The 27,176-nt window shown below is 43.4% G+C and overlaps 1 long non-coding RNA gene across 5 annotated transcripts; it reads right to left on the bottom strand.

The window, feature by feature from the left end:
• Positions 1 to 749: 749 nt before the first annotated feature.
• On the bottom strand, positions 750 to 25,369 carry LOC128314970 (uncharacterized). Of its 5 annotated transcripts, none has more exons than XR_008297347.1 (4): positions 9,929 to 13,558; positions 9,100 to 9,259; positions 7,656 to 8,841; positions 750 to 5,301 (listed from the first exon to the last, which is right to left on the bottom strand). It is a non-coding gene; the product is annotated as an uncharacterized LOC128314970 (long non-coding RNA). The 5 variants fall into 5 exon arrangements; XR_008297348.1 differs by lacking the exons at positions 750 to 5,301; positions 9,929 to 13,558 and adding exons at positions 16,347 to 16,455; positions 20,181 to 25,369 and having other exon boundaries at positions 7,284 to 8,841; XR_008297345.1 differs by lacking the exon at positions 750 to 5,301 and having other exon boundaries at positions 7,284 to 7,882; positions 8,606 to 8,841.
• Between the last annotated feature and the right edge of the window lie 1,807 nt (positions 25,370 to 27,176).

The raw sequence follows: 27,176 nt of genomic DNA, 5'->3' as shown, positions 1-27,176 counted from the left end.
CCAAATTTTAACATCCAAAATCTTTGCTTAGATGTGGTGAGGAAAGATGCCTGAATATGTGTTTGAACTGTTCATGGGGTAGGTGGTTCTGCCAAAATAAAGAGTTAGTCTTTCTCCAAGTAGGCACCTTGGGAATCTATGCCTTTTATCCGATAATGCTGCCATTCCTCAAAATATTTTGGAACACCTCTTTTAAAATTGCCTTTAGTTTGTGACATATACTTTTAAATTTCCTCAGTGGTAAGAAATTTTCAGCAATTATGGGTAGATTTGATTTGGAGAGTAGACAAAGACATTCAGAGCTGCATCTGGAAAATAAGGTAAATGGTCCTTCCAAGAAATGGTATTTTGCTCCATGGGAGTCTCCATATGATGTAATGACATGACATTTCTTTTGTCACTTATGAAGTGGTTTTTAAATCAGTAGGATAGGAGGAATTCCAAAGTGTTTTTATTAACGGCAGCATCGTTAGAAAAAATATATTTTTCCAAAATGAAAGTAAAGAATAAAATTTTTTGTTATGAACATGTAGATACGGTTTTTCAAAATAGTTCCTATTGCTTTTTCCAGATTTTTTTTTCAAAACAACTTGTCCATGCAAGGCAAATCCCTATTAACTGGATACCTACCTGTTTTCATCCAAATGGGTTATTTCCCTTCCAAGTACTTGGAAGGAGACTTACTCTGTCTTCTCTTGAACCCTCTCATTTACAGGACTTAAAAAAAAACTGATAGGAGATTTAAAAAAAAGAAGAAGAAGAAAAGGAAAAAAGGCCAAAGTTGGGTGGATGGGAACTGGAAGGTAGTCAGCAGGTATTACCAAATTGTCTTTTGACCTGGAGGTCAATCAGGTCCCCAAAGTAAAGATGGTTTCAGTATCTCCCAACACCTCTCAAAGCAACCACACAAACCAATGATGATTTTGCATCACAGTATTTTTTTTAACTTTAATTTCAAATAACCTTAAAGGTCCAGTCCTTTTGGCCCTAAGCAATGTGGCAAAGTGCATTTAAGACACTTGCCTTCCAGTCTCCATTCTGTGCCTGCAGGTGGGAACTTGGCCCCTGAGCCAGAAAACCCTGTTTTCATCACTAATGAATGAGTCCCAAACACTTAGAATGTGCACTTACAGGTATTCAACAAACACCTGCAGCAAAAGGGCTTAATCTCTCTAAGCTTCAATTTCCTTATCTGTTAAACGGGGACACTGGTTCAAACCAAGAGATTCCATTCACAGGGATACAGTAGTTACTAATAGAGCCTCATCTCTTTTTCCTTTCATTTCCTTTCCAGGGGTACAAACTTCTCCCCAAACTAGACCAAAGGGCAGAAGATCAGTCGTGTTAAAAAAAAATATATATATATATATATACACACATATATGTATATGTATACACACACACACACACATACACACACACTGTGATGCAAAACCATCATTGGTTTGTGTGGTTGCTTTGAGAGGTCTTGGGAGATACTGAAACCATCTTTGCCTTGGGGACCAGATTACTGTCTGTATTATCAACAGGCACTTTACTTTCATAAACTCAAGATTTTTCCAGAAATGAAAATGAAGTGGGACAGAAATGACTGGTTGCCCACGGAATAGCCGTGCTTTTCTTCTTTCTCAGTAGCAGTTTCAGTTTTGCTCCAACTATCCTGTGTTCAGCTAAAACAAAGGGAAAATATTTCCCCACAGGCCCTGTGGTCTCTGTAGTTATAGGACACAGCTCTGGGGAAGGCTGTAACATTTCCTAGAAGAAGAACAGAATCTCCTGATAGTGCCATAGCCGTCTGGAAACAAGGATACCCACCAGGGCTGAGATGCTGGAGGTGGGCCCGCCGTGTAGAAACCTCTAGCAGGGGGATAGGGGAGGCCAGGAGGAACAGTCCCAGGGAGATCCTCCAGGAGGCAGACACTCAGAATCAGACTGTTCCAAGAACATTATTGGGAGGGCATCCACATTTTTCTTTTCAGTTCATTTTTCTTTTCATTTTCAGGTCACATGAAAATAAAAACCTAAGTGGAGGGATTGCTTAAACTGATGATAACAAGAGCTAGAAAAGATCAATGATCTGCATATAAAGATGGGCACTCATATGTATGTAAAGGATATCAGGCGTATATACACCAAGGCACTATTTACATTCACTGTGTCTTTCTTCATCAGACAGTTCTGGGATCATCTGAGTTGAATCAAAATAGTTCAAACTTGCCTAATTATTAAAACTCATTTGCATCACATCCCCTAACACGGTTCTCAACAGCCGCCACTTACTCACCAGGAGCTAATTGAGGTGGGGGCTTAGTTTTCAAATTGAACCAAAAGGCTCAGGCAGCCGGGACCCAGAGGGTAGGGAGCTTTGGTAGTCTGAGGACCTCTTTCTGGACACCACGTTTCCTCCTGCTTCGAAGAATCTCCAGGTAATGGTGGTGCCTGCACCCTCCAATGAGGAAAGCCTTCCAGAAGCTTCAAATGGAGGTGTTTTATCTGTTACATGGATCATGCCAACATTGTCAATGTCCACCAGGCCACAGGGCACTGACTCTTGATTAGGAAATTCTTTATGCCTACTTCTTACAGTCCAGCAAATGATTCGTAAGGGAGCCCAGAACTGCTAAGACCTTCCTGGAGCCACAGCATTTATCCATCCCTAGACCTTTCAGGAACCAGACTTCTAAAGCAAAACCTCTGAGTAGATCAAGGCCAAAGCTGACACCCCCTCACCTACCCTCCCTTACAACCATTACTGTGTTTTGTTCTCTAGAAGCTTCTGGGCACTGCACACCACCCAGAAGTTCTGAAGAGCCTAGCATGTCTTGTTTTGTGTGAGCATTTTTGTCTCCCTCCCTAAAATCATATGAATTAAAAAGCAATCCATACTAACATAAACTGGCTTTTGTTCTCTTAGAAAGACAGGGTTTCATTCCATGAATAAGAAGCGCCTGCTCCCATCCTTCAGATTCTCCTCCTCATCATCTACAGCTCCAGCCACGTGTGACCCAGTCACTGTGGCTCCAGGAGGGCAATTCGGGGGCTAAGTGGAGAGCATCACTTTCGGCCATGGCTCACTAAAGCCAACCCAGCAAAGGTTGGCTCACTACCAGCGAGGTAACAGAATTTTCTTCACACGGTGAATTTTTCATTCCCATGCACCTCACCACACTCCACCAAGGATTGAGGAAGGAATATATGGCCACTTAATCAGGTTAAGAAGAGAAACCTATGAAACCAGCTGGGAAATTTTACCTGAAAATTAGGTTTGTTCTGTTTTGTTTTTAAGGAAGGCATGTATTTAAGGTAACGTCAGGGTCCATCTTGTTTACATTTAACATTTTAATGGTAGGAAGGTTTGGGAGTGAGACTTGTTGCTACTCACGTCCAAGCAACTGATTTTATTTTAGTGAACCTTACCCCCTCCCAGGCATTTAAAGAGTCCTGTTATAATGTCAAGCCCTGATCTTTTTCCTGAAAGCAGGCAAGAGAAGAATTAACTCTATAAAATGGCGCTGTGTCACAGCAAAGCCAGCCTACCTACAGGGGAGCTGAAAAGACAGAACAGTGAGTTGAAAAGGACAGAGGGGAAGGAGCATCGGAGAAACGAAATTTCACGCTAAGTTCTCTGCAGAAAAACAGGAGGCAAACTCTTGGGAGGGGACTTGAGGTGATAACTCCCATTACAAGCTGGGGTTCTGCGGCCGATTTCTCACCCTGTCTGCCCTCACCCTCCTTCTCTTCCCAAACTTATCTTCGTCCTTGCAGGTTGCAAATAATTAACAGGTGCCCCCAGATGGAGGACCTTGTCGTCATACCTTAATGTCTTTTCCAATTGCCTAAGAAAACGGGAATCTGGGATTTACTAAACCCGTTCCGCATATGCACCCCCAAAAAAGAAAATTGTACACTCACGCCTACTGTCGATGGCCTTTCCACAGTGAAACGTGTTTTTTTCAATCTCGAGCTGCTAGTTAAATAGCCAATTCCACAGAAAATTGTCCCTTCGGAGAGAGTGCTGTGATTTCCAGTGCGGGAAGGTAAGAGGGCACTTTCAGGCCATCTTTCGCCAGGGAGCGAAAACCAGCGGCCCAAGTCAGAGCAGCCTCAAGAGTGGCAAGCTCCCTCCTTCCACAAAGACAGCTCCAGGTGGCCTCGGGACACAGCCCAGATGAAGGAAAACAGGTGAGGAAGAGCAAGTTGGCCTCAAAAAGCACCTGAGCACAATCCTCATACCAAATAGGAACTTAAAATACTATCACGTCAGAGAAGAACTTTCTGTTGTTAAACCCAAACTTCCTAACCTGAAATTCCCTTTCATTTTTTTTTTTATGTTTTATTTACTTCTTTATTGTGAGAGAGAGAGAGAGGGACAGAAAAGCAGAGGCAGAAAGAGACTCCCAAGCAGACTCCGGGGCTTGAACTCATGAATCAAGAAATCATGACCTGAGCCTAAGTCAGACACTTATCCAACTGAGCCACCCAGGCACCCCTCTTTTTTTTTTTTTTTTTTAAGATGCTCTCAGCTACGGGGCACATTGGAATCACCCAGAGAGCTTGGTGGAAAAAAAAAAAAGTGATGTCTACTCCCATGCCAAACCAATTACATAAGAATATCTGAGGGCAGGGGCAAGCACTGGGGGAGGGTACCAAAACCTCTCCAGATGATGCTAATGTGTCAGGAGGGTCCACGGTCCCTGGACTCCACCATCCACACCTTGATCAAGCAGGCACATCTGACACACCTCTTGTGACAAGAAATTCCCTAACCTGGGGCACCTGGGTGGCTCAGTCAGTTGAGCAACTGACTTTAGCTCAGGGCATGATCTCATAGTTCATGAGTACGAGCCCAGCATCGGGCTCTGTGCTGACAGCTCGGAACCTGGAGCCTGCTTCAGATTCTGTGTCTCCCTCTCTCTCTGCCCATCCCTGTCACGCGCTAGCTCTCTCTCTCTCTCTCTCTCAAAAATAAATAACTATTTTTTAAAAATTTTTAAAGGAAATTCCCTAACCTTCCATGGAAATCCATTCCATGTTGAGACCGTTCTGATTTTTAAAGGCTTTTCCTTACCTTGAGGCTCAACCTCCCTTTCCATAACATCCACCAATTTGTCCTTGCTCCCTCTGCTCACAAGGGCCACGGAAATCTGCACAACGCATATATGGAATTCAGGAAGGGTACAAACCCAGAGGAACTTCTGTGAGAGCACAACTGACAAGCCGAAGGCAAAGGTGAGGCCAAATTTCACAAAATAAAACCCAACATGTATCTGCATCCTGTCTTTTACTTAATTAAAGAAACACCTGTGAGAGGAGAAGATGGGGGAGAAAGGGTTTTAGCAGCATGACTTCCGGGATGGACATCCAGCACAGCGATGGAGGGGTGGGGGCAGGATCTTGATATGAATCATCAGGGGGACGTGGCTGTCCACTTTGCTCATGCTGTCCCAGGCTGCGTTCATAGACGTGTGATCCCCAGAAAAAAAGGGCACTCAGGAGACACACCTGTAGTAGAGCCCTATCGTGACCATCCTTCAAAATAGATGGAGGAAAACAGAGGAGAAAGACCCCGATGGTGATCGATTTTTAAAGGTCTTCAGTAAAGAAGTGTTGGCAGAAAAGCCACTGAAAAAGACAACATTAAAATGGCAAGAGAAGGGGCCGGGTTGCTCGGAGCATCCAACCCTTGATTTCCGCTCAGGTCAGCATCTCACAATCATGGGACCTCTACATGGGATGCTCTACAGAGCATCGGGCTCTGCATGGAGCCTGCATAAGATTCTCTGTGTCTTTCTCCCTCCCTCTGCTCCTCTCCCCCGCTCACCCATTGCTCTCTCTCTAAAATAAAAAAATAATAAGATAAAAAATAAGTAAATAAAATGGCAAAAGGAAACTCACATTTGAGTTTATGCTCTTTGCCAGGTGCCCTATATCCATTCCTTCCAGTAATCAAGACAGCCTCTGAGGCTACCCGATGATCTAAAGGGAAGGTGTTTCCATGATTTCAAGGAATAAAACCAGGCAGGTGGGGTAGGCTTGAAGCTTAAAGGAACAGGTATCTGCAACTCTCTTTTTTCTTTTTGAGTCTCCTTCAGAGAAGACTCAGTTCATCATGCTTCTCACTTGGTGACACTCCGTTCACTAGTCCGAACAGCCTCCTCACCTACTTTTCTAAATGAACCCTTTTTACCGTTTATTCACATGTATATGGTTTTAAATCCCAGTCTTCTCTTCCTCTTCAAAGATAACCATATATATTCTTTTCTTTGCATATGTCCTTGTAGAATTTTGCAGGTATTCTGTAAATGTTTCTTTCCTGTAATACTTTGCCATTTTCCACTAGAGTTTGTATCTTTTCCCTGTTAATTTGCAGGCATTCTCTGTGTTCTAGGTATCAATCCCTTGTGGGCATTCACCACTTTATTTCTAGTCTATTCTGATCTTTGTAATAACATTTCCCAGATGTCCTGAAAATCAGCTTTTTTTGGTATGGATTTTACATCTGAAGCTTTACTTAATAAATCCTTCCCTACCTAAGGTCACAATAAATTCTCCTACCTTTTCTTCAAACAACTGTATCATTTCACCTCTCCTATTTAGATTTTTGATTCATCCGGAAGCTACCATTGTGTGTGGTGTGATGACAAGGTCAGTGTTCTTCTTTCCATAGAATGAGCCTCATTTTCCAGTAGCATCTATTACACAGCCCTTCCTTTCCCCCGTTGACTTAGGGTGCAACCTTCATATTATATCACCTTCCAATCAGTGTATCAGTCTGTTTTAAGCTGTTCCTCCTATCGCATTGATCTGTTGGTCTGTCCTTGTACCAGTACCACACTGACTTAATTACTATGGCTCTGGAGTCTGTCTTAATATCTGCCCAGGGAATGTTACCCCACTTACTCTTCCGTGTCAAGATTGGCTTACTGTGAAAAACTTCTGGACATCTGCCATACAACATTGTGCACATAGTTAACAGTACTCTACACTTAAAAATTGTTACAAGAGTAGGGGCGCTCAGTCGGTTGAGTGTCCAACTTCAGCTCAGGTCACGATCTCACAGTTTGTGGGTTCGAGCCCCCTGTCGGTCTCTGTGCTGACAGCTTAGAGCCTGGAGCCTGCTTCAGATTCTGTGTCTCCCTCTCTCTCTGCTCCTCCCCCACTCTCTCTCTCTCTCTCTCTCTCTCTCTCCCCTCTCTCTCTAAAAAATAAACATTAAAAAATTTTTTTAAATATTTATTTTTGAGACAGAGACAGAATCTGAACAGGGGAGGGGCAGAGAGAGAGGGAGAAAAAGAATCTGAAACAGGCTCCAGGCTCTGAGCTGTCCACACAGAGCCTGACAGGGGGCTCGAACCCACGAACTGTGAGATCATGACCTGAGCCGAAGTTGGACGCCTAACCGACTGAGCCACCCAGGCACCCCTAAGAAATTTTTTTTAAAGAGACTGGCTCACTATTTGTGGAATTTAATTATTCTGTATAAATTTCAGAGTAAAGCCTATCAAGTTGATCAAAAAAAAAATCCAAATGAAATTTTTTATTGGGATTGAATTGAAATCACAGATAATATATGAAGAATCACCATGTTCATGTTTAAGTCATCTCATGAAATGTCTCTCCATTTACTCAGATCATCCTCTATGTCCTTTACTTACATTTTAAACTTGTCTCCATAGAGCGTGTGCATAATCTTGAATAAGTTAATTCCTAGATACAGTCTTTCTGGCGGGAATCCCTCTCCATGGACTGATAGAGAAACGGTATCTGGACAACAGTTCACTCTTATCGGTGGAGAATATGTTCCAAGACTCCCAGTAGATGCCAGCAACCGCAGACAGTACTAAATCCTATATGGGCTACATTTTTTCCTCTACATACACACCTATGATAAAGTTTAATTTATAGATTAGGCACATTCAGAGATTAACAACATCTAATCATAAAATAGAACAATTATAACAACATACTGCAATAAAATTTATGTGGATGTGGTCTCTCCCTCTCAAATATTTTATTGTACTATACTCAGCCTTCTTCTCGGGACCACGTGAGATGATACCATGCGTGTGCAGTAAAATGAATCGAGGTGAATGACACAGGCTTTGTGATGTAGCATTCGGCTACGTATACTGCTGTCAGAAGAAGGACCATCTTCTTCTGGACTTTGTTGACCGAGAGTAACTGAAACCACAGAAAGTAAAACCGCGGATAAGGGGAGACAGCTATGTAATAGAGAAGCCTCTCACATTCATACCCTGTGCTATCCAGCAACAGCAGGTGTATGCAAAGCAGAAAACCCAGCTGCCATTGGCTCCTGTGGTCAGGACCCTACACGTCCTTGATCTGTTTCCATCTGCTTCAAGCCCCAGGTGTGTGAAAGCCAGCACAGATTTAGCACTGGTTGTATAACCTCTGCACCACAGACCTGAAGGCTCTGTTTTTTTCCCAGCTGGTTGCTGTTCACTTCCCGGGGTTAGCGCCTCAACCAGACAGATCATGTTCTCTGGTTAGTCCCCAGAGAAGTAGATTTCAGCTCAGTCCCAGAAAGGACCTTCTGTCCCAGCTGTCCTAGGAGAGAGTGGCTAACAGGTAGTTACAACCTCACCTAGTGAAGAGGGCATTCACTCAGCCTGGTCAGAGAGGTGATGGTACAATAATCTGGAAACTGTGGTCTCTGTGGTCCCTCCCAGTTCTGATATTTGGTGGTTCCCAGGCTTCAGGTACCTCTTTTCATGGCCCAGCTTCACCTTCAGAGGACCACTCCCCTTGTTCATCGGTGGTCCCCGCTTACCCCTCTAGGTCTCCAATCCAGAGCATACAGAGTTCTAGTCTTCTGGAGAGCTAGAGGGAGAGAAGGGACAATGGAAGGATCTGGCAGCCTTGTGGCACATCTTTGGGCACAGTGGGCATCACCCAGGCTCCAAGAGTCCAACTGGTACTAAGGAAACCCCACCTCCCTGCAGAGGGGTGACCCCCACACACAGTGTGAATCTTGTTCATTACTCTAGATCCATAAAATGAGCTGGGCAGTTTTTACTCTCTGGAACATCTAGGAGGAGTTAGAAATGAACTGTTTCTTGGAAGTTTGGTAGAACCTACCTGTAAAACAACTTGAGCCTGGGGTCCCAGGGAGGGGAAGCCTCCTGAAATATTTGTTTAATATTGATGGTTCTATTCAAGTGTTCTATATTTGCACTAGTTCTGCCATTTTATATTTTTCAAGGAACATATCCATTTCATCTGTTTTAAGTTCCCTTGCCTAGAGGAGAGAAAATCCCATAATCGGATAAGTAGAGTGCAAACAAACGAAAGAAATCCATTGTGTAAGCGCAGAGCTGTTGAATTGCAAGGTGAACCAGATGTTGGGGGCAAGCCTGCACAACCAGGGGCTAAGAGGGGTAACGTTACAAAGGTCACACTTACCCAGCTCGCTGCAGTGTGATGCCATCTAGTGGTAATTGTCTGCTCTGGCTTAAATACACAGCAGAGTACTTCTGGGACCCAAGGCTGGCCAAAACTTTCAGGTCACTGCCAGCAATTCCAGAAATGTCTCTGGTTGCCCAATGCTGCAGATTTGGGCTAAAGAGATGCCTGCTCCCTTTCAGGCCTCTTCAGTAGTTGCCTGCATCTGCCCTACCTCAGTCTCACTCCCACACAATGGCCCCAGAAAAGATCAAACTTGAGCCCACAGCCATTTGAGAACAAGGGCAGGATACATCACCAAGCTCAGTGTATCAAGTTCATGTTATTGGGAGATATTAAGGTAATCTTTTATGTGTGTGTGTGCGTGTGTGTGCGTGTGTGTGTGCGTATGTGTGTGTGTCTCCCTCTCTCTCTGCCCCTCCCCTCGCTTGCACTCTATCTGTGTCTCTCAAAACTAAATAAAACATTAAAAAAACTTTTTTAAACATAATGAAGTTGTTCTTACCTTACTGTAAATTATAAAGACTTTGGCCTGCTATAGGAAGAGGTGCTCTTGCCTAATTTAATAACTACATATAGATGTATATCTCCAGCTTTCCTGGATCAGCTTATGTCCTATGAGGTAAAAAACCAGCTTTAAGTTAAAAGCTAGCCTGTTTCCCTGTTTTCTGATTGCATTTCTGATTACGGTTTATTGCTTATCATTTATTTCCCATAGGTGTTACTGAATGGAGTTTTACCCTGAAGCTTCATTTGTTAAAAAGAACACTATTAACATAAAAGAACCCTCACTAGAACTCCAAGGAAGATGTATTACTCCAGTTTTTTCTAGTAGCAGCCAGCACATATTTTATTAAAAGATTTAATAGACTATTGTTTACAAAAATGACGCATGGAAATCTAAGTCACAATTTATTCCTGAAAGATATAATGGGAAGGATCAGTCACAGAGGAGACACATGAGGAGTTGAGAAACTCTTTTGTTAGTCGGTGTCTGATATTATATCCAGCCTTCTAAAAAATAATTTCACCTTTCAGGATAGCCTGAGAGGGAAGCCGATCAGCCAGAAAGAGTTCTCTAATTTTGTTCAGCATGTAATATCCATGCAAGGGAAGGGGTAATTTTAAAAGATTGAGAGCCTCATATCCCAAAGGTAAGGCATCCCCAAGGTGATATTTTTAGTTTTATAGATGGTTTCTCCATTATGCATATAAGGGTTCTCATTTTTTAGAAAGCCTTGAGTTTGGCTTGAGGTATAGTTTGTTTTTAATTTTGGATCATTTCATGTTGGTGTAAGTCTGTGGTCCAAAAGCTTCCTCGCCCTTCATACTAAGGCGACTGATTCTTCCGCAAGCTATTTCACTAAAGAGAACATTATTACACTTACGTCTACCCAGTGGCCACCTAATCCATTCTGGTTACATTTATAAAGGAGAATAGTCATAAAATTCCATATCCCAACTAGAATTCCTTGCATTACCTAATGAATTCATTTTAATCTGAAGGACTACACAAATACAATGATTTGCAAGACAGGTTTCACATTCCATTTTCATACAATTTGATTCTCACCTCGGACCTGTTACAACCGATCCCAGGCTACATGGGCAAAACTCCCATGATGCTTATAGTCTCCTGATGTTGCCTCTGAGCCGCCATAGAGTTAAAAATGTAATTTCTGCAAACGAAAATTGCCTTTCCTGAAATTCAACAGTTTCATGGTAACTCTCCATCCATATTTAATGTTTATGCACAATCATTTGGATACATTTTCATTTAATATCATCACATAAGTTCCCCCTGGGGCCCAGTGATGTTCATGTTGTCAACTTAATCACCATGAGTCAGGTATGTATCTTGGTGTTTCCCAGAATTGCCCTTTTTCCTTTGCTTTATGAAGTCAGTACTGCCCTTCTTAGGCTCAGGAGTATTTTATACTAAAAGAGGCGAGATACCTTCCAGAGCTTTAGAAAAAAAACCGAAAAATTGTGGTTGGCTTTGTGGCCGAATTGCACCACCCCAGCTCAACGGGCCACGTAAGCATTTGCTACTAAAAGAGCTTGAAGACCAGGCTCTGATCTCCACTGCCTCTCACCAAAGAGTTCTGGAAATCCCACCTTCCTGGGGCTGGAATCCACTGAAGGCATGGAGACGGGGTGGTGCTGTGACCTGACCATGCCTCAGAATCACCTGGAAACTTGTTAACACAGACTGCTGAGTCAGTAGGTCCGACCAGGCCCAAGAACTTGCGTTTCCAACAATGAACCGGATGGTAAAGACACTGCTTGTGCAAGGACCATAATTTGGAAACCACTGCATAAATCCCACGGCATTAACCTCTTATCTGGAAAGATACTAACTTTTCTCAACTCATACCAATTGCAAAGACTGAAAAGATTGGAAAAACAGGTAGCACCGTCAAAAACTCGTCGGCGGCCTACTTCGAGATATGGTGGATTTTGTAAACCACTTACCAAATCTGGCAGATTTCCTGGCCTTCTAGATTCTGGGCCTTCCTCCCTTACCTAGATTTCCAGAATTTTCCAGACTCCCTCTGCTTCACCATTGGACTGTTGTTACCCTTGTCTCAGTATCATGGCTTTATTACCACATATCTTCTGACTCTGATAAAGCCTGCTGAAGAAAAACTTTAGTCATATTCTGAAAGCAGATGAAAACTGCTCACCAGGTCAGGATTCCTGACTAATAGTCTCCTGACTATTTAGATTCCTCTAAAAGCACAAGCCCTTTTAAGGGTTCGACATAAACTAGCAATTCCGGAAATCCCTGCACATTTTCAAGTGACTCCAAACTCATAGGGTGGAGAAGTATCTGATTTTGGCTTCCACTATTACAAACACTTTAATAGCTTGTGAACAACTCAGAAAGGCAAAACCATGCCCTCAATGAGCTCATGGCTGCAATAAAGGCTGGATGAGGCTAGAAGAGGGGGTAATGTGACTGGGATTCACATCCCCCTGACAGTCCCCTTATTCATTCCTGTTCAGGCCCAGCCATTTACAGATGCACTCACAATATAGCTTCGGCTCACTTAGAGTCCCTGGCACAAAAGAGGTTTCACAGGGCACTGCTATTTTCATCATTGAGCAAAATTATGTGCTGATTACCCTGGGATAGTTTCGGAAGAAGTCATGGATAATCTTTATTAAAGACAAACACCTGATGGGGCGCCTGCGTGGCTCAGTAGTTAAGGGTCTGACTTGGGCTCAGGTCATTATCTCCTGGTTCCTGGGTTCAAACCCCACGTCAGGCTCTGTGCAGACAGCTCAGAGCCTGGAGCCTGCTTCAGATTCTGTGTCTCCCTCTCTCTCTGTCCCTCCCCCAGAGACACTCTGTGTGTGTCTCTCTCTCAAAAAAAAAAAAAAAAAAAAAATTAAAAAAAAAGACAAACACCAGTTGGCTCAGTCATTTAAGCAACTGACTCTTGATTTTGGCTCAGGTCATGATCTTACCATTTGTGAGTTTGAGCCCTGCATCAGGCTCTGCACTGACAGTGTGGAGCCTGCTTGGGATTCTTTCTCTCCCTCTCTCTGCCCCTTCCCTGAATGCTCGCTCTCTCTCCCTGTCTATCAAAAATAATAATAATAATAATAATAATAATAATAATAAAATAAACTGTGAACTCCCTAAGGGCAGGAGAAAAAAAAAAAAAACACGAGGGGCACGGGGTGGCTCATTTGGTTAAGGGTTAAAGATCTGACTTTGGCTCAGGTCATGATCTCAAAGTTCGTGAGTTCGAGCCCCGTATCAGGCTCTGTGCTGACAGCTTGAAGCCTGGAGTCTGCTTCAGATTCTGTGTCTCATTCCCTCTCTGCCCCTCCCCTGTTGTACTCTGTCTCTTTCTCAAAAGTAAACATTAAACAAGCAAACAAACAAACACCATCACCACCCCCCCACAACAAACCCTCTGAATTATCTTCTCACAACCAACATAATGATTGAAAACAATGCCAGAACATATTAACGACTACAATTGATTTATGGCACGAAGCAAGAATATCAAACCATAAATAAGAAGACCTTGTGTGGCCCAGTACAGTTGTGCAGCCCCCCGACTTGACATCACAGAGTCAGAGAGGAGAACCCAACTGTTCTACTATCCAAAATGAAGTGGTCACCTGGTTCCTATGGAACCGTGCTATGGTCCATGGAAAACACGTCAGCCATGTTGGCTGTTCTCTGGTTATGGCTGCCTGTCTTCTCTGAAGCTAAGAGGCTTCTTCCCCCTTCACATTTGGAGAAAGAAAACCTAACACTGCAGAGCAATGAAATTCATCTCCTTCAGGCAAATGTTGCAGGGAGCCTCCTGGCTTCAAAAGCAAGGGTCACCGTTCCCCTTGGGGTCTTCCTTGCCTTAGGCAGTCAAGGCCACAGAAGGAAGGAAGGAAGACCCTTTGTTAGTCCAGGCACAGACCAGAGTGAGTCCTGAGCGGCCTCTTCTGCTTGCCAGGCACCCTCCCCATCACCTTCTTCCCTCTCATTAGAAAACCTCTCATATCACTACTGAATTTTTTTGACTGATTATACTTCAAGGTAAATGAATTCCAATGCTTCATCCCAGCCAGGTGTTCGCTTTTATGCACTTAATCACTGAGGACAGATTGTGGTACCCTCTCTCAATACTGCTGTTTTGGCCAGCAGCAAGTAGTTGGAGGGCAAATTTTCAGGGAATGGTTGAGAATTGTTTCCCGGAAATAGAAGGGATATGGTAGGTGGGAGCAAGAGCCAGAGGAAAGTGGCACCTGAGGGACTGGAGCCCTTGTTCTCCAGCACAAATATCCCAACTGCCATACAGGTTCAGCCTGAATGTCAAGAGCATGCCTTGGGGCGCCTGGGTGGTTCAGTTGGTTGAGCGTCCCACTTCGGCTCAGGTCATGATCTTGCGGGTTCATGAGTTCAAGCCCCGCCTCAGGCTCGCTACTGTCAGCACGGAGCCCCCTTTCAGATCCTCTGTTGCCCTCTCTTTCTGTCCCTCCCCTACATGTGCTCTCTCTCTCTCTCTCAAAGTAAATAAACATGGGGGCAACTATGTGGCTTAGTCGGTTAAGCGTCCAACTTCAGCTCAAATCATGATCTCATGGCTCGTGAGTTCAAGCCCACTTCAGGCTCTGTGCTGACAGCTCAGAGCCTAGAGCCTGCTTCGGATTCTGTGTCTCCCTCTCTTTCTGCCCCACCCCTGCTTGCACTGTGTCTCACTCTCTCAAAAGGAAATAAACATTCAAAAAAATTTTTTAATAAAAAAATAAACATAAACATAAAAAAAAAACACACAACTTGTCCTTTCCTACACACACCAGTGCCACACCAGATGCCAGGATCCTGGGCCCATTAGGACATACAGGGGTGTCTCTTGTTATCACAGAAACTCAGGAGGACCCCCCAGCATTTCCCAGGACTCCTTACTCATCTTTTCAAACTGGACAGAGGGTGGTAGGTCACTGGATCAATGTCTTTCATTGTATTACACAAATATCCAGTGATTCCCCTAAATGAGCAGCTTCTTATAAACAGAGTTGGAAAACACAGCTTAGGTCTAAGGCCACAATATAGCCTTTTACCTCAACTTACTGTGTCCAAGAAGTCAGGGTAATGAGGGGCGCCTGGGTGGCTCATGTGGTTAAGCATCCAACTTTGGCTCAGGTCATGATCTCACCATTCATGAATTCAAGCCCTGAGTCAGCCTCTGTGGACAGCACAGATCCTCTGTCCCCCTCTCTGTCTGCCCCGCCCCCATTCTCTCTCTCTACCCCCCTCAAAAATAAACATTAAAAAAATTTTTTAAAAAAGAGGCATAATGAAAAAGGCTATAGCCTATAATTAAGGATATCAAGAACTGTGAACAGGGAAGTTTCCTAAAAAGGGGGTGTGACTGAGCCAGCATTACTGGCCACCTTTGGAAGGAGGGCTGTGACTGGAACCTGATATCTGGGAGGATGAGATGCATTGGCTTTGCACTACACTTACATATATGAGGGGACTACCTTTTTTTATGAAAATGTTCAAATGTGCACAAAAAACAGAACAGTATCATCAACTCTTATCTCTTCGACCCTACGTAATTCAGTGTGTCATGTCTCTAACAGAAGGACACTTTCTTTTAAATGTTTATTTATTTTTGAGAGAGAGTGAGCAAGTGTGAGCAGGGGACCGTGCTGTCAGCACAGAGGCCGACACGGGGCTGGAACTGACGAACCGTGAGATCATGACCTGAGCTAAAATGGAGAGCCGGTCACTTAACCAACTGAGCCACCCAGACATCCCAGCACATTTTCTTACATAAGAGAACACCACAGCTGCCCTTAAAAAAATTCCTAGATATCATCTGGCGTCCAGTTTCATATTCAATCCTGAAAGAAGAGACATGTTTTTTATTTTGCGTGGATAACAGGCAAACTGGTAATATTGAAAAATCGGTTATAGCATCGCTGACTGTAGATAGCAAACAACTGTAAAAGAGAAACAAAACTTAGGAACATTTGGTAATTAACACTAATCACAATGATTTATTCAACTGCCTGACACTTATCCCCAGTAACCACAGATCATAATAACAATTATGCATGTCATTAAATGTTCATGGGAGTACAGCTGGAATCAAATAAAATGGACATGAATAGGGACAGCATCTGCTTGCAAATTTACAAGAAAGTTGTTTGCTTCCAACAAAATCGAATCGACCTATATCATCCGAGTTCAGACCCAAGGAAGGGTAGTTTCTATCAAGAGAACCAAAACACTTTGGACTTCATCAAACTCCTACCTTTTCTCATTATCTTTGCAATGATACATTATGCTCTCGGCTAGGTGGAGAAAACGCTGATCCCAAATCAGCTGAATTACAGACCCAGCGCACCTGTTCTGGCATCTCTGAAGAAATTAAGTAGCAGTCATGAAGACCTACCTCACCTTTCCCATTTAAACCTCTGGATATTAACGCCCTAAGTCCATAAATAAGGTAATGCGGTCTTCTTTTCATTAGCTAATAACACTGTCAAACTGCTCATCCGTTCCTGTAGAAAGCAAGTAAAACAAAATTAGAAGGGAAAAGAGGAGGAGAAAAGAAAGAAAGCTATCCTGAGCATGACACGGGGTAATATCCTAACTGACTTCCCATCCCTAAAGCCCCTCCACACTCTCCACCCCACACCCAAGTGGCATCTCTTTAGTTTGTGAGAAAACTGTATGTTATTTGCCATTGCAGAGCAATGCAGATCAAAATGGATACCTGTAAATCACAGCACCGGAACATGTGGCTTGCTATGCTCTTGTGGTCATCTTATTTAACCCAGACTATTTCTATGTAGACTCCATGGTGACCCTTTGGGTGGAGTTTAGCAGTAGGCTGGTAGACGGTAAAAGGTGACACCAGGCAGAAACTTCTTTTTAAGTTAATTTGCTTATTTTTGAGAGAGGCAGAGATGGCATGAGTTGGGGAGGGGCAGAGAGCGAGGGAGAGAGAGAATCCCAAGCAGGCTCCACGCTGCCAGCGCAGATCCCCACGAAACCACAAGATCATGACCTGAGCTGAAACCAAGAGAAGGACGCTTAGCCAACGGAGCCACCAGGTGTCCCAGCAGAAAACTTTTGTCTAGAAGAAGGACAGGAAGAGGAGGAGGTAAAGTGACCTTATCTGCCTGCACAGAGGGTAACCAGACAGTCCGGGACAGGGTGCTCATCACAATCCCCTGGGGAGTTTGTTAAAACATAGATTGCTGGACCTTACTCCCAGAGTTTCTGACTCAGGGGGTTTGAAGTGGGGCTCCAGAACTTGCCTCTCGAACACATACGCAGATGCTGACTGATATTGTGGTCCACCAGACCATATTTTGAGACCCACTGATCTAACATGTAGTGTCTCCAAAGTCTAGAAAACAGAGGCATTTTTTAAGAAGTGTTTTGGTATTGGGTCAATCCAATCCAAAAGCACAACACAGTGTTGAGAAAACTGAGCCGCCAATGACAGGAAGTAGGCAGGTAATGGCTGAGTCCCAGACATTTGCCCCATCTGGCAGACCCATCAGTTATCAGGTGAGCAACAAAGCCTCCCCCTTGAAAGGAGAAAAGAGATGGGTGGGGTACTACAGCCACTATCTAGCTGCTGGAATCAGATTACGACCTCAGCCCTTAGGGGAACCAAGAATAAGCTGTGGAGGGTCCCCATGGGCTGAGGAATGAATTTGGGACAGACTGCTTCAGGCCAAGGAAGCTGGGAGCATCTCCTACCTATGAAAAAACCTGACCCTCCAGGAATATGCATTCCCCTCCTGGCATCAGAACCTACCCTCTCCCCACCCATGTCCACAAATGCTCCAGCTCTTTACAATTCCTGTATAATTAAGCAAAATACCCGAATCACTAAAGTCCACACTCATCTGCCTACAATTAGAGCCCTGTACACCAGTTTAATGAATGATAAGGCACAGAACCATAAGGCAAAGTTACTAAAACACTTTCATGTTCACTGTCACGTGACTCTTCAAACCACCCCATGAGATGTACCAAGAGAACAGGCAAGATAAAGTAAAGGATTCTCAGGCATCACAGGACTGGCCCTCAGATCCACAACTGTGTGAAGTCGAGGCCAGCCTCCTGATTCCAAGCCTGGCCTTTTGACTGCAAGTCTAGTATTTTCCCCCCCATTAGACCACACTCCCTCCCATTTAAAAAGGATTTGAGGGCGCATGGATGGTTCAGTCAGTAAAGCGTCTGACTTCGGCTCAGCTCATGATCTCGCAGTTCATGAGTTCAAGTCCCGCATCAGGCTCTCTGCTGTCAGCACAGAACCTGCTTCAGATCATCTGTCCCCCTCTCTCTTTGCCCCTCCCCTGTTTACTTTCTCTCTCTCTCTCTCTCTCTCTCTCCCTCAAAAATAAACAAACATTAGGGGGGAAAAAACACTTATGTAAAAATAAATAAATAAATAACATTAAAAGGATCTGAACCAACTCTACAGAACAGAAGAAACTTCATCTCTCCTGCTTCATTAAGCAAACACCCAAATCAACAGATTATCCAACAAGCATGTTTCATCACTGCACTGAACTTTATAACACTTAGCTTAGTCCATTTCCCCACGGAAAGGGAAGTCCCTCCCCTGCCTTAGGAAAAACAGAATTCTCCATTCCTAGAGGTAACCAAGCAAAGGAACGTTGCAGAATTACTCACCAGGTACATTAAAAAGGGGATTCAAGGGGCGCCTGGGTGGCGCAGTCGGTTAAGCGTCCGACTTCAGCCAGGTCACGATCTCGCGGTCCGTGAGTTTGAGCCCCGCGTCAAGCTCTGGGCTGATGGCTCAGAGCCTGGAGCCTGTTTCCAATTCTGTGTCTCCCTCTCTCTCTGCCCCTCCCCCATTCGTGCTCTGTCTCTCTCTGTCCCAAAAATAAATAAACGTTGAAAAAAAAATTAAAAAAAAAAAGGGGGGATTCAAGTATTCAGTGGGATGGATATTGACAGATATGGCTATTGATTATAAATTCTCTTAATTTCTTCATTAGGCTATTCATTAAAAAACACTCAAGGGGCACCTGAGTGGCTCAGTCTGACTTTGGCTCAGGTCATGGTCTCACAGTTCATGAGTTTGAGCCCCACATTGGGCTCTCTGCTGTCAGCACAGAGCCTGCTTCAGATCCTCTTGTCCCCCTCTCTCTCTGTGCCTCGCCTGCTCACATTCTCGATCTCTCTCTCTCTCTCTCTCTCTCTCTCAAAAATGAATAAACATTTTTTAAAAATTAAAAAAAAAGTATTTAAAAAAACACAATATCCCTATCACCCTCTCTGTCACTTTTTTTTAAATTTTATTTGTTTATTTTGAGAGAGAAAGAGAGACAGAGACAGAGAGACAGAGAGAGAGACAGAGAAAGAGAGAGAATCCCAAGCAGGCTCTGTCCTGTCAGAGCAAAGCCCAATGCAGGGCTTGACCTCAGGAACCATGAGATCATGACCTAGACGAAAGAAACCGAGTCAGATACTTAACCGATTGAGCCACCCAGGTGCCCCACTCTGTCTGTAACTTTTAGGTGCAAAATGTTTCTGTGGGCACACTAATTTCAAAGGACTATGAAAGCCTGGTATTTTTGTCGGAACAATGAACATAAATGACAACGTATTGTTTCATACTTGCCAGCTAGTTCATTTTTGTCAAGTGGAAGAACACAGTAAGATATTTCTTACTGGAATCCATGGGTTTTGAATTCCAAAATTAGAACAAGCCTAATACCTCACAACCCCAAGTGTGTGTATTTCTTTTCCAATGGTATCTTTGCTATTTGAAAGTGTTATCTTTAATCTTCTTTAATGTATTCTTCCTCCTTTTCTATTGTTCTCACTGTCAAGTTTTCAAATAAATGTCCATATGCATCAACTCTGTGATGTTCATTATAAAGTCTGCAAATTTTTAGTACAATCATTATAAAAAATTCTGCCTGTTAAACCCGAGTACGAGTATGAATATTTTTTTAATATGAAATTTATTGTCAAATTGGTTTCCATACAAAACCCAGTGCTCATCCCAACAGGTGCCCTCCTCAATATCCATCACCCACCCTCCCCTCCCAACCCCCATCTACCGTCAGTTTTTTCTCAGTTTTTAAGAGTCTCTTATGTTTTGACTCCCTCCCTCTCTAACCTTTTTTTTTTCCTTCCCCTCACCCATGGTCTTCTGCTAAGTTTCTCAGGATCCACATAAGAGTGAAAACATATGGCATCTGTCTTTCTCTGCCTGACTTATTTCACTTACCATAACACTCTCCAGTTCCATCCACGTTGCTACGAAAGGCCATATGTCATTCTTTCTCTTTGCCAAGTAGTATTCCATTGTATATATAAACCACAACTTCTTTATCCATTCATCAGTTGATGGACATTTAGGTTCTTTCCATAATTTGGCTGTTGAGAGTGCTGCTATAAACATTGGGGTACAAGGGCCCCTATGCATCAACACTCCTGTATCCCTTGGGTAAATTCCTAGCAGTGCTATTGCGATACATGAATATTTTAAATGGAAAGCCCATCAAGGCAGCGTGCCACGTAGAATTAGGAGACGAGTGATCTAAGTTTGACTCCCGGCACCACTACATCCTAAGTCTGTGACTTTGGCAAAGTTTCCTCTCTGGGAAAAAAAAAATGAAGAAAACTGCACATAAATCACAGGAATAAAATGCAATAATGTCGGGGGTGGGGGGCGCCAGCATAATGGATAAGGCAGCATTTTACCATGATGAAAAATGAAAACTATGTGTGTCCAAATCCCAGATCTGCCACTTGACAGTGATATGATGGTGAGCAAGTGATTTAACCTCCCCAAACCTATTTCCTCATCTTTGTAATGAGGGTCATCATATCATCTACCTCACAGGTTTGTTGTGACGACTGGCTGGGATGGTACTTGTAAAACTCTTGGCACAGACTGCTCCCTTTCCCAGCATCCTTTTCCCCAGGGTCCTCAGGTCTTCCTATGCACCTCTCTCCCTATCTTGCCATCTTACGTGGCCCAGAAGGAGATAATACATGTAAGCTAGATGCTGAAGCCTCTCAGGGAAAGAAATGTATCTGTTGAGGTATGTACAATGGAATCCTTGTTATCTGTGAAGAGAAACTCCCAAATGGCCTGGTTGAGAAATGAGCCAAACCACTGGATATGATAAAGGGGTAGAGCATGGAGCTTCCAGGGGCATGAGAGGTGAGCAGAGATGTGAGAGGAGCCATCCCATTGGGGAATGGCCAAGGCACTTGGACAGTGGGAATGGCCAAGGCACTTTTAAGAGCCAGAGGGTCTAGTATATGCCATGAGTAGCCAGTTGGGCTAAGCTGTAAGGTAAGCCCTCTGTGTTCATCCAAGTGTTTCGGTATCTGCCCAGTACACATAATTACCTTGAGTGTGTGTGGAGAAAATGTCAACAAAAGTGAATGCTGCTCCAAATTTAGTTTCAGGGTAGAAAGGAATGGCTGAGCCGGGTGAAATGAGAGATTATGATCCAATGGAATCAGAAAATCATATCAAAAGGTGACTGGAAAAGCCATTAAAACTCCCCAAGAATACTTGGGCGCATTGGTGGGGACACTGGATTTCTCACTGTAAGCAGGAATGAAACCCTGGATTTAATTATTAATGAGGGGTGATGGAGTGCTGGAAAACTTGGGCCTGACCCCCTTCACCTATCAAGACTGCTAACAGCTTAATTGTGCCATTTTCCCCTTTTCATCACTGGCTTTTAACTGGACATATGCATGATTCTTACTCAATGAAGTGAAATATTTGATTTCAAAGCAATGTTGGAAAGTGCATGCTCATAGGGTTCTGGAAATCTTGAAGCAAGACAACCTTCTGGCAGTGACCTAGTCCATGCTCGTAACAGCGAGGGAACCAGCCTGGGGAGTGGCATGCCAGATCTCACAGCTCATTCCAGCAGTAAATGGACTGGAGCTCACAGCCACGGGCAGCCATTCCCCTCCTTATCGCTGGGCTGGTTTGTTTCACGTCAGAAAGGGAATAAAAATGAGCCTGAGTGTGTAAGGTGGCTCACAAAACCAGGCAGCTCTTCCTAGCTCCCTGCAGATGTTCCAGAGTAGAGACACTAGTGAATCCATTTCAGCAACAATCTGTTTCAACTACACCAATCAACTCTGTCAATATGTTATTAGATCCAGTAACTCTGATGACAAATGAATGTTCTTTTGAGGATAAAATATCATGATAAGACTCATTCTTTGACATAGAAAAGTGAGATGAAGTATGAACACAGGCCCATTGGACTATCAGAGCTTGTAAAGTTTTAGGGCACCTGAGCGGCTCAGTCGGTTAAGCAGCGGATTCTTGATTTCAGCTCAGGTCACGATCTTACGGTTTGTGAGATCAAGCCCTGCATTGGGCTCCGTCCTGACAGGGCACTGAGACTGCTTCTGATTCTCTTTCTTCCCTCTTTCTGCCTCTCCCCTGCTTGTAGTTGTTCTCTCTCAAAATAAATAAATACACTTTTAAAAATATTAAAAAAAAAAAGAACTTCTCAAGTTTTCATTTGCTTTTCTGTGTCGTGAACTGATTTTCTGGTGAGTTGAAACAAAACGAACACAAGTTTAGAAAATTGAATGCCTTTACAAAGAATACAAGACTGAGCAATTTTTGTGGTTGTAGTCTAATTATCGAATATGTGCTTAAATTAAATGTCACTGAATGTATGAAATAAAAATGAACTAACCGTTTTAATTAACTTCATTTGGAGATTTTAAACCTGTGATTTTTACAGAAAGGCTGAATGATAAAGGCATAACTCCCACAGTTATGATATAGGTATAACTCCCTATTACATTTATAATAGTAATAACTGCACTTTCAAGGTATACAAAGAAGTCAACGATGAGCTACTCTATAGAACTTGAAATTTGGGGCAACTGGGTGGCTCAGTCGGTTGAGCATCTGACTTCGGCTGAGGTCATGATCTCACAGTCCGTGAGTTCCAGCCCAGCATCAGGCTCTGTGCTGACAGTTCAGGGCCTGGAGCCTGCTTCAGATTCTGTGTCTCCCTCTCTCTGCCCCTCCCCTGCTCATGCTCGGTCTCTCTCTCTCTGTGTCAAAAATAAATAAACATTAAAAAAATATAAAAATAAAAAAGAACTTGAAATTAACAGACCATGTCTCACGCCTCTAAGTATTTGCCTGGATAATAGAGTTATAAACCTAATTAAATTCAAGAGAAAACTTGACTGTCAACTATAAGATTTTGTCAGAAAAAGAGAAAAGATATTTGCTTGGGTATTAGAGGAGGTGTGATGGTCCAGGAGAGAGGACTCCCCAAGGTATTGTAAAAAGGAAGTTAGGGGAAAGAACTTTAAAACATTGAGGAGCTAGAGGGGAATAAGCCAGGGGCATGTTTTCAACCCTGCAAGGAAAATCAGAAATAAAACATGTCCAACATAAAGGGGCTTCTCTGGTCCAAGTAATTCTACAATACCCAGCGTTCTCCTATTTCATCTTTAGAGAATTTTCTATAATTCCAAAGTTAAAGAGTAAAAGTCCTGCTGGCATTATAGATCAGCACTCCTCTGAGCTCCATTTAGTTTAATTTTTTAAAAATTATTTTTAATATTTATTTTTATTTTTGAGAGAGACAGAGTGTGAGTGGGGGGAGGGGCAGAGAGACAGGGAGACACAGAATCCGAAACAGGCTCCAGGCTCTGAGCTGTCAGCACAGAGCCCGACGTGGGGCTCGAACCCACAAACCGTGAGATCAGGACCTGAGCCGGAGTCAGACACTTAACTGACTGAGCCGCCCAGGCGCCCCACATTCAGCTTAATTAAGGGGTCTAAGTCAAATCAGATGATGTGCCAAAGATAGGGATGGAGGTATTAGAGATATCGCTTCGAATGCATAGTAGAATAAACACGAAGTAGGAGTGGGCGACCTTGTTTCTTGGTGTGACATTCATGAGTCTCCCAGGGTGATCTAGCGCAATTCATCATCTTCTGAGGTACATGGCCATCTGCCAAATCAGGTTTTTTTAACTGTCAACTCTAAGGAGTTAGAAGCTAACAATTCACAGGTAGGAAAAATACATATTTCTCCTTTTTTAAGTTTATTTATTTATTTTTGAGAGAAAAAGAAAGGGGCAGAGAAAATCCCAAGCAGGTTCCACGCTGTAAGCTCGAACTCGCAAACAGTGAGTTAGTGACCTGAGCCGAAATCAAGAGTCAGACACTTGACTGACTGAGGCACCCAGGTGCCCTCATATTTCTTTTTTTAAGATTATATTATTATTTTTTAAATAATCTCTACACCCAATATGGGACTCAAACTTACAACCCCGAGATCAAGAGTCACATGTTCCACCAACTGAGTCAGAGAGGTATCCCAAAATACATATTTCTTGAACAACTCCTAGGCAAATATATATTCTCTAATTAATTTAAAAAATGCAACTGGGGGCACCTGGGTGGCTCAGTCAGTTAAGCATCTGATTTCAGCTCAGGTCATGATCTCACAGTTTGTAGGTTCAAGTCCCGCGTCAGGCTCTGTGCTGACAGCTCAGAGCCTGGAGCCTGCTTTAGATTCTGTGTCTCTCTCTCCCTTTGCCTCTCCCCCACTTGTGCTCTCTCTCTCTCTCTCTCTCTCTCTCTCAAAAATAAATAAACATTAAAAAAAATTTAATGCAATTGAATTCAAACCTGAGACATCATGGAACATGTGCTAAAGAATAGTAATTTCTTTAAATGATAATATCTTAAGACATAACAATAAAATTGCATTCACTCTTCAATGGAACTAGCTCCATAATGTCAGATATTCTGTCTTCCTTGTTCACATCTGGATCTCCAATGCCCAGTACACATTAGGAGTCCAATGAATACTCCCTGACTGAGGATCCATTAATGGTCTTGAAAATTGTTCTCTGGGAAACAATTTCTGCTACTGCTTCCATATTAAGCTGAAGGGTGAAGAGTGAGGGGAAATAATTTGTTCCATCCAGTGTGTCCTTACCTCCACAGGCCAATAAAACTGAGTACTCTGAATTAGGCAGAAGAAAAAGAAGGGAGGTCTATTTTCATTGGGGACAGTGGGCAAGAAAGTCGTGGTACCAACACCCCAATCTCTAATCTCCCAATCAGAACTCAAAGGTAAAACACACTTTCACTGTCCATGTGTCCTCCGTTGGGGCACGGGCAAACGTGAAGGCTCACTTTGGGTTGAGGCTTGGCTGTCATCGGACCCAGCTTCAGGTGATTATTCACAAAGGTCAGGACAACTGGGTGACTCAGTCGGTTAAGCGTCCAACTTTTGATTTTGGCTCAGGTCATGATCACACGATTCATGAGACTGAGCCCCACATCGGACTCTGCACTGACAGAGTAGAGCCTGCTTGGGATTCTGACTCTCTCTGCCCCTCACCTGCTCATCCTTGCTCACTCTCTCTTAAAATAAATAAATAAACTTAAAAATATTTTTTTAAGCCAAAGATTCAACACTTAAACACACTTAAACACACAACACTACGGATTTTCTTACAATACACTGGGTGAACAGGACTGTTATGTTCTGATCACGAACCCACTTCCAATCAAAAACAGGGGCCAGCCCCCAGACACAGGGCACATACCTCTTGTCCAATTTACTGCCACAGCCACCTCATTTGAATCAGACATCTGAGTCTTAATTGCTTCAATTGCTTTTTCTTGTTCGGTGATACAAAACGTAGTAACGCTAAGCAATGAAAGCCTTGCTGCTGCCAGCAGGGAATGACTTTGCTTAAGGCCATCGCTTTTGGTTTTTTTTATGACAAAACTCACCGTTATGGACACGCTGACACCTGCCTTCCTCGCCTCACCTCCCCAAGTGAGACAAGCCTACAGGGAACCTGCCAGCTGTAAAGCCGCTCTTACCATCTGACCCAGTAAGTGCACTCCTGAAAGTTCTGGTCTAAGGAAACAACTCCGAGGAAGGGCAATGTTTACAACAGCACTGTGTAAACAGGGCGGAGGCTCATGAATGTTGACGGGGATGAAAAGCGAAGATCGAGGTGATACCCGAGTTGCTGGTTTGGAAAACTTGAGTAGGTGCCGGTGCTCTCACTGATACAGGGAATGTGCAGCTCAGGCTGGTACGAGCTGGTAACTGTGTGTGCCCGGCAGTTTTAACTGCCCGGGTGTGTGAGTGGGAGAGGGTCTTGCGTACTTCCATAATTGTTTACAGCAAGAAAGAATGACAGTCTTAAATACTGTTTTCTTTTTTGTTATTATTCATTTATTTTGAGAGAGAGGAGAGGGAGAATCCCAGCGAGGAGCCCCATGCGGGGCTCAAACCCACAAACCACGAGATCGTGACCTGAGCGGAAACCAAGAGTGGGAGGCTTAACCGACTGAGCCACCCAGGTGCCCCTTAAGTACTGTTTTCTTAACTGGCACTCAATATCTACCCCAGGCCCCATCCGATAGGCCAAATCCCACCCCCCCACCTGTTTTTGTACAAGTTTGTACCTTTTTTACAAAGGTGTTTAAAAAAAAAAAAAAGTTGTAACATCAAAAGACATTATGGAATACAAAGCTGAGCTGTTCAATATCCCTTCAAAGGACTCTCCCTCGATGTGATACTTTTTAGTCTGTTTTTCTGGTTCAATTTTACATCTTCTTCCATTATACCTCCAGAAACTTCCCCCAGTCAATGCTGCCCCAAGCAACACACAGCTCTTTCTGCTTGTGTATTTTGTTATTCTCGTCAGCTGTGGACAATTTATGTAGCCAAGCCTCTTAAAACAGAGGTTCAGGGGGTGCTTCGGTAGCTCATTTGGTTGAGTGTCTGACTTCGGCTCAGCGCATGATCTCTTGGTTGGTGGATTTGAGCCCCGTGTCACGCTCTGTGCTGACAGCTCAGAGCCTGGAGCCTGATTCGGATTCTGTGTCTCTCTCCCTCTCTGCCCCTCCCCCACTTGTGCTCTCTCTCAAAACCAAACATTTAAAAAATTTTTAAAAGTTGGGTTCAGGACAAGACTACAAATAACTCACACTTAAATGGGTACATTTGGAACTTTAGTGCTTCAGCCTTTTATCCCTTCAGGTATCTTTTTCCATTTTTCGAGCAACGCTAACACTGATGTCTAGAGGTCACTTTGAGCCAATATACTGCATATTCATGTAAAATATATCTACATTCATTTTTACCAAGGCTTGCAGGGGTTTTTTTGCCTATTTATGGGTTTTTAAACAGTTGTGTGTTTTTTTTTTCTTTCCTCTCTTAAATACCTTAGT

The sequence above is a fragment of the Acinonyx jubatus genome, chromosome A1 (assembly GCF_027475565.1).
Source record: "Acinonyx jubatus isolate Ajub_Pintada_27869175 chromosome A1, VMU_Ajub_asm_v1.0, whole genome shotgun sequence".
Lineage (NCBI taxonomy): Eukaryota > Metazoa > Chordata > Mammalia > Carnivora > Felidae > Acinonyx > Acinonyx jubatus.
The sequence above is the reverse complement of the archived record's forward strand: the minus strand, read 5'-3'. Positions and strand labels throughout refer to the sequence as shown.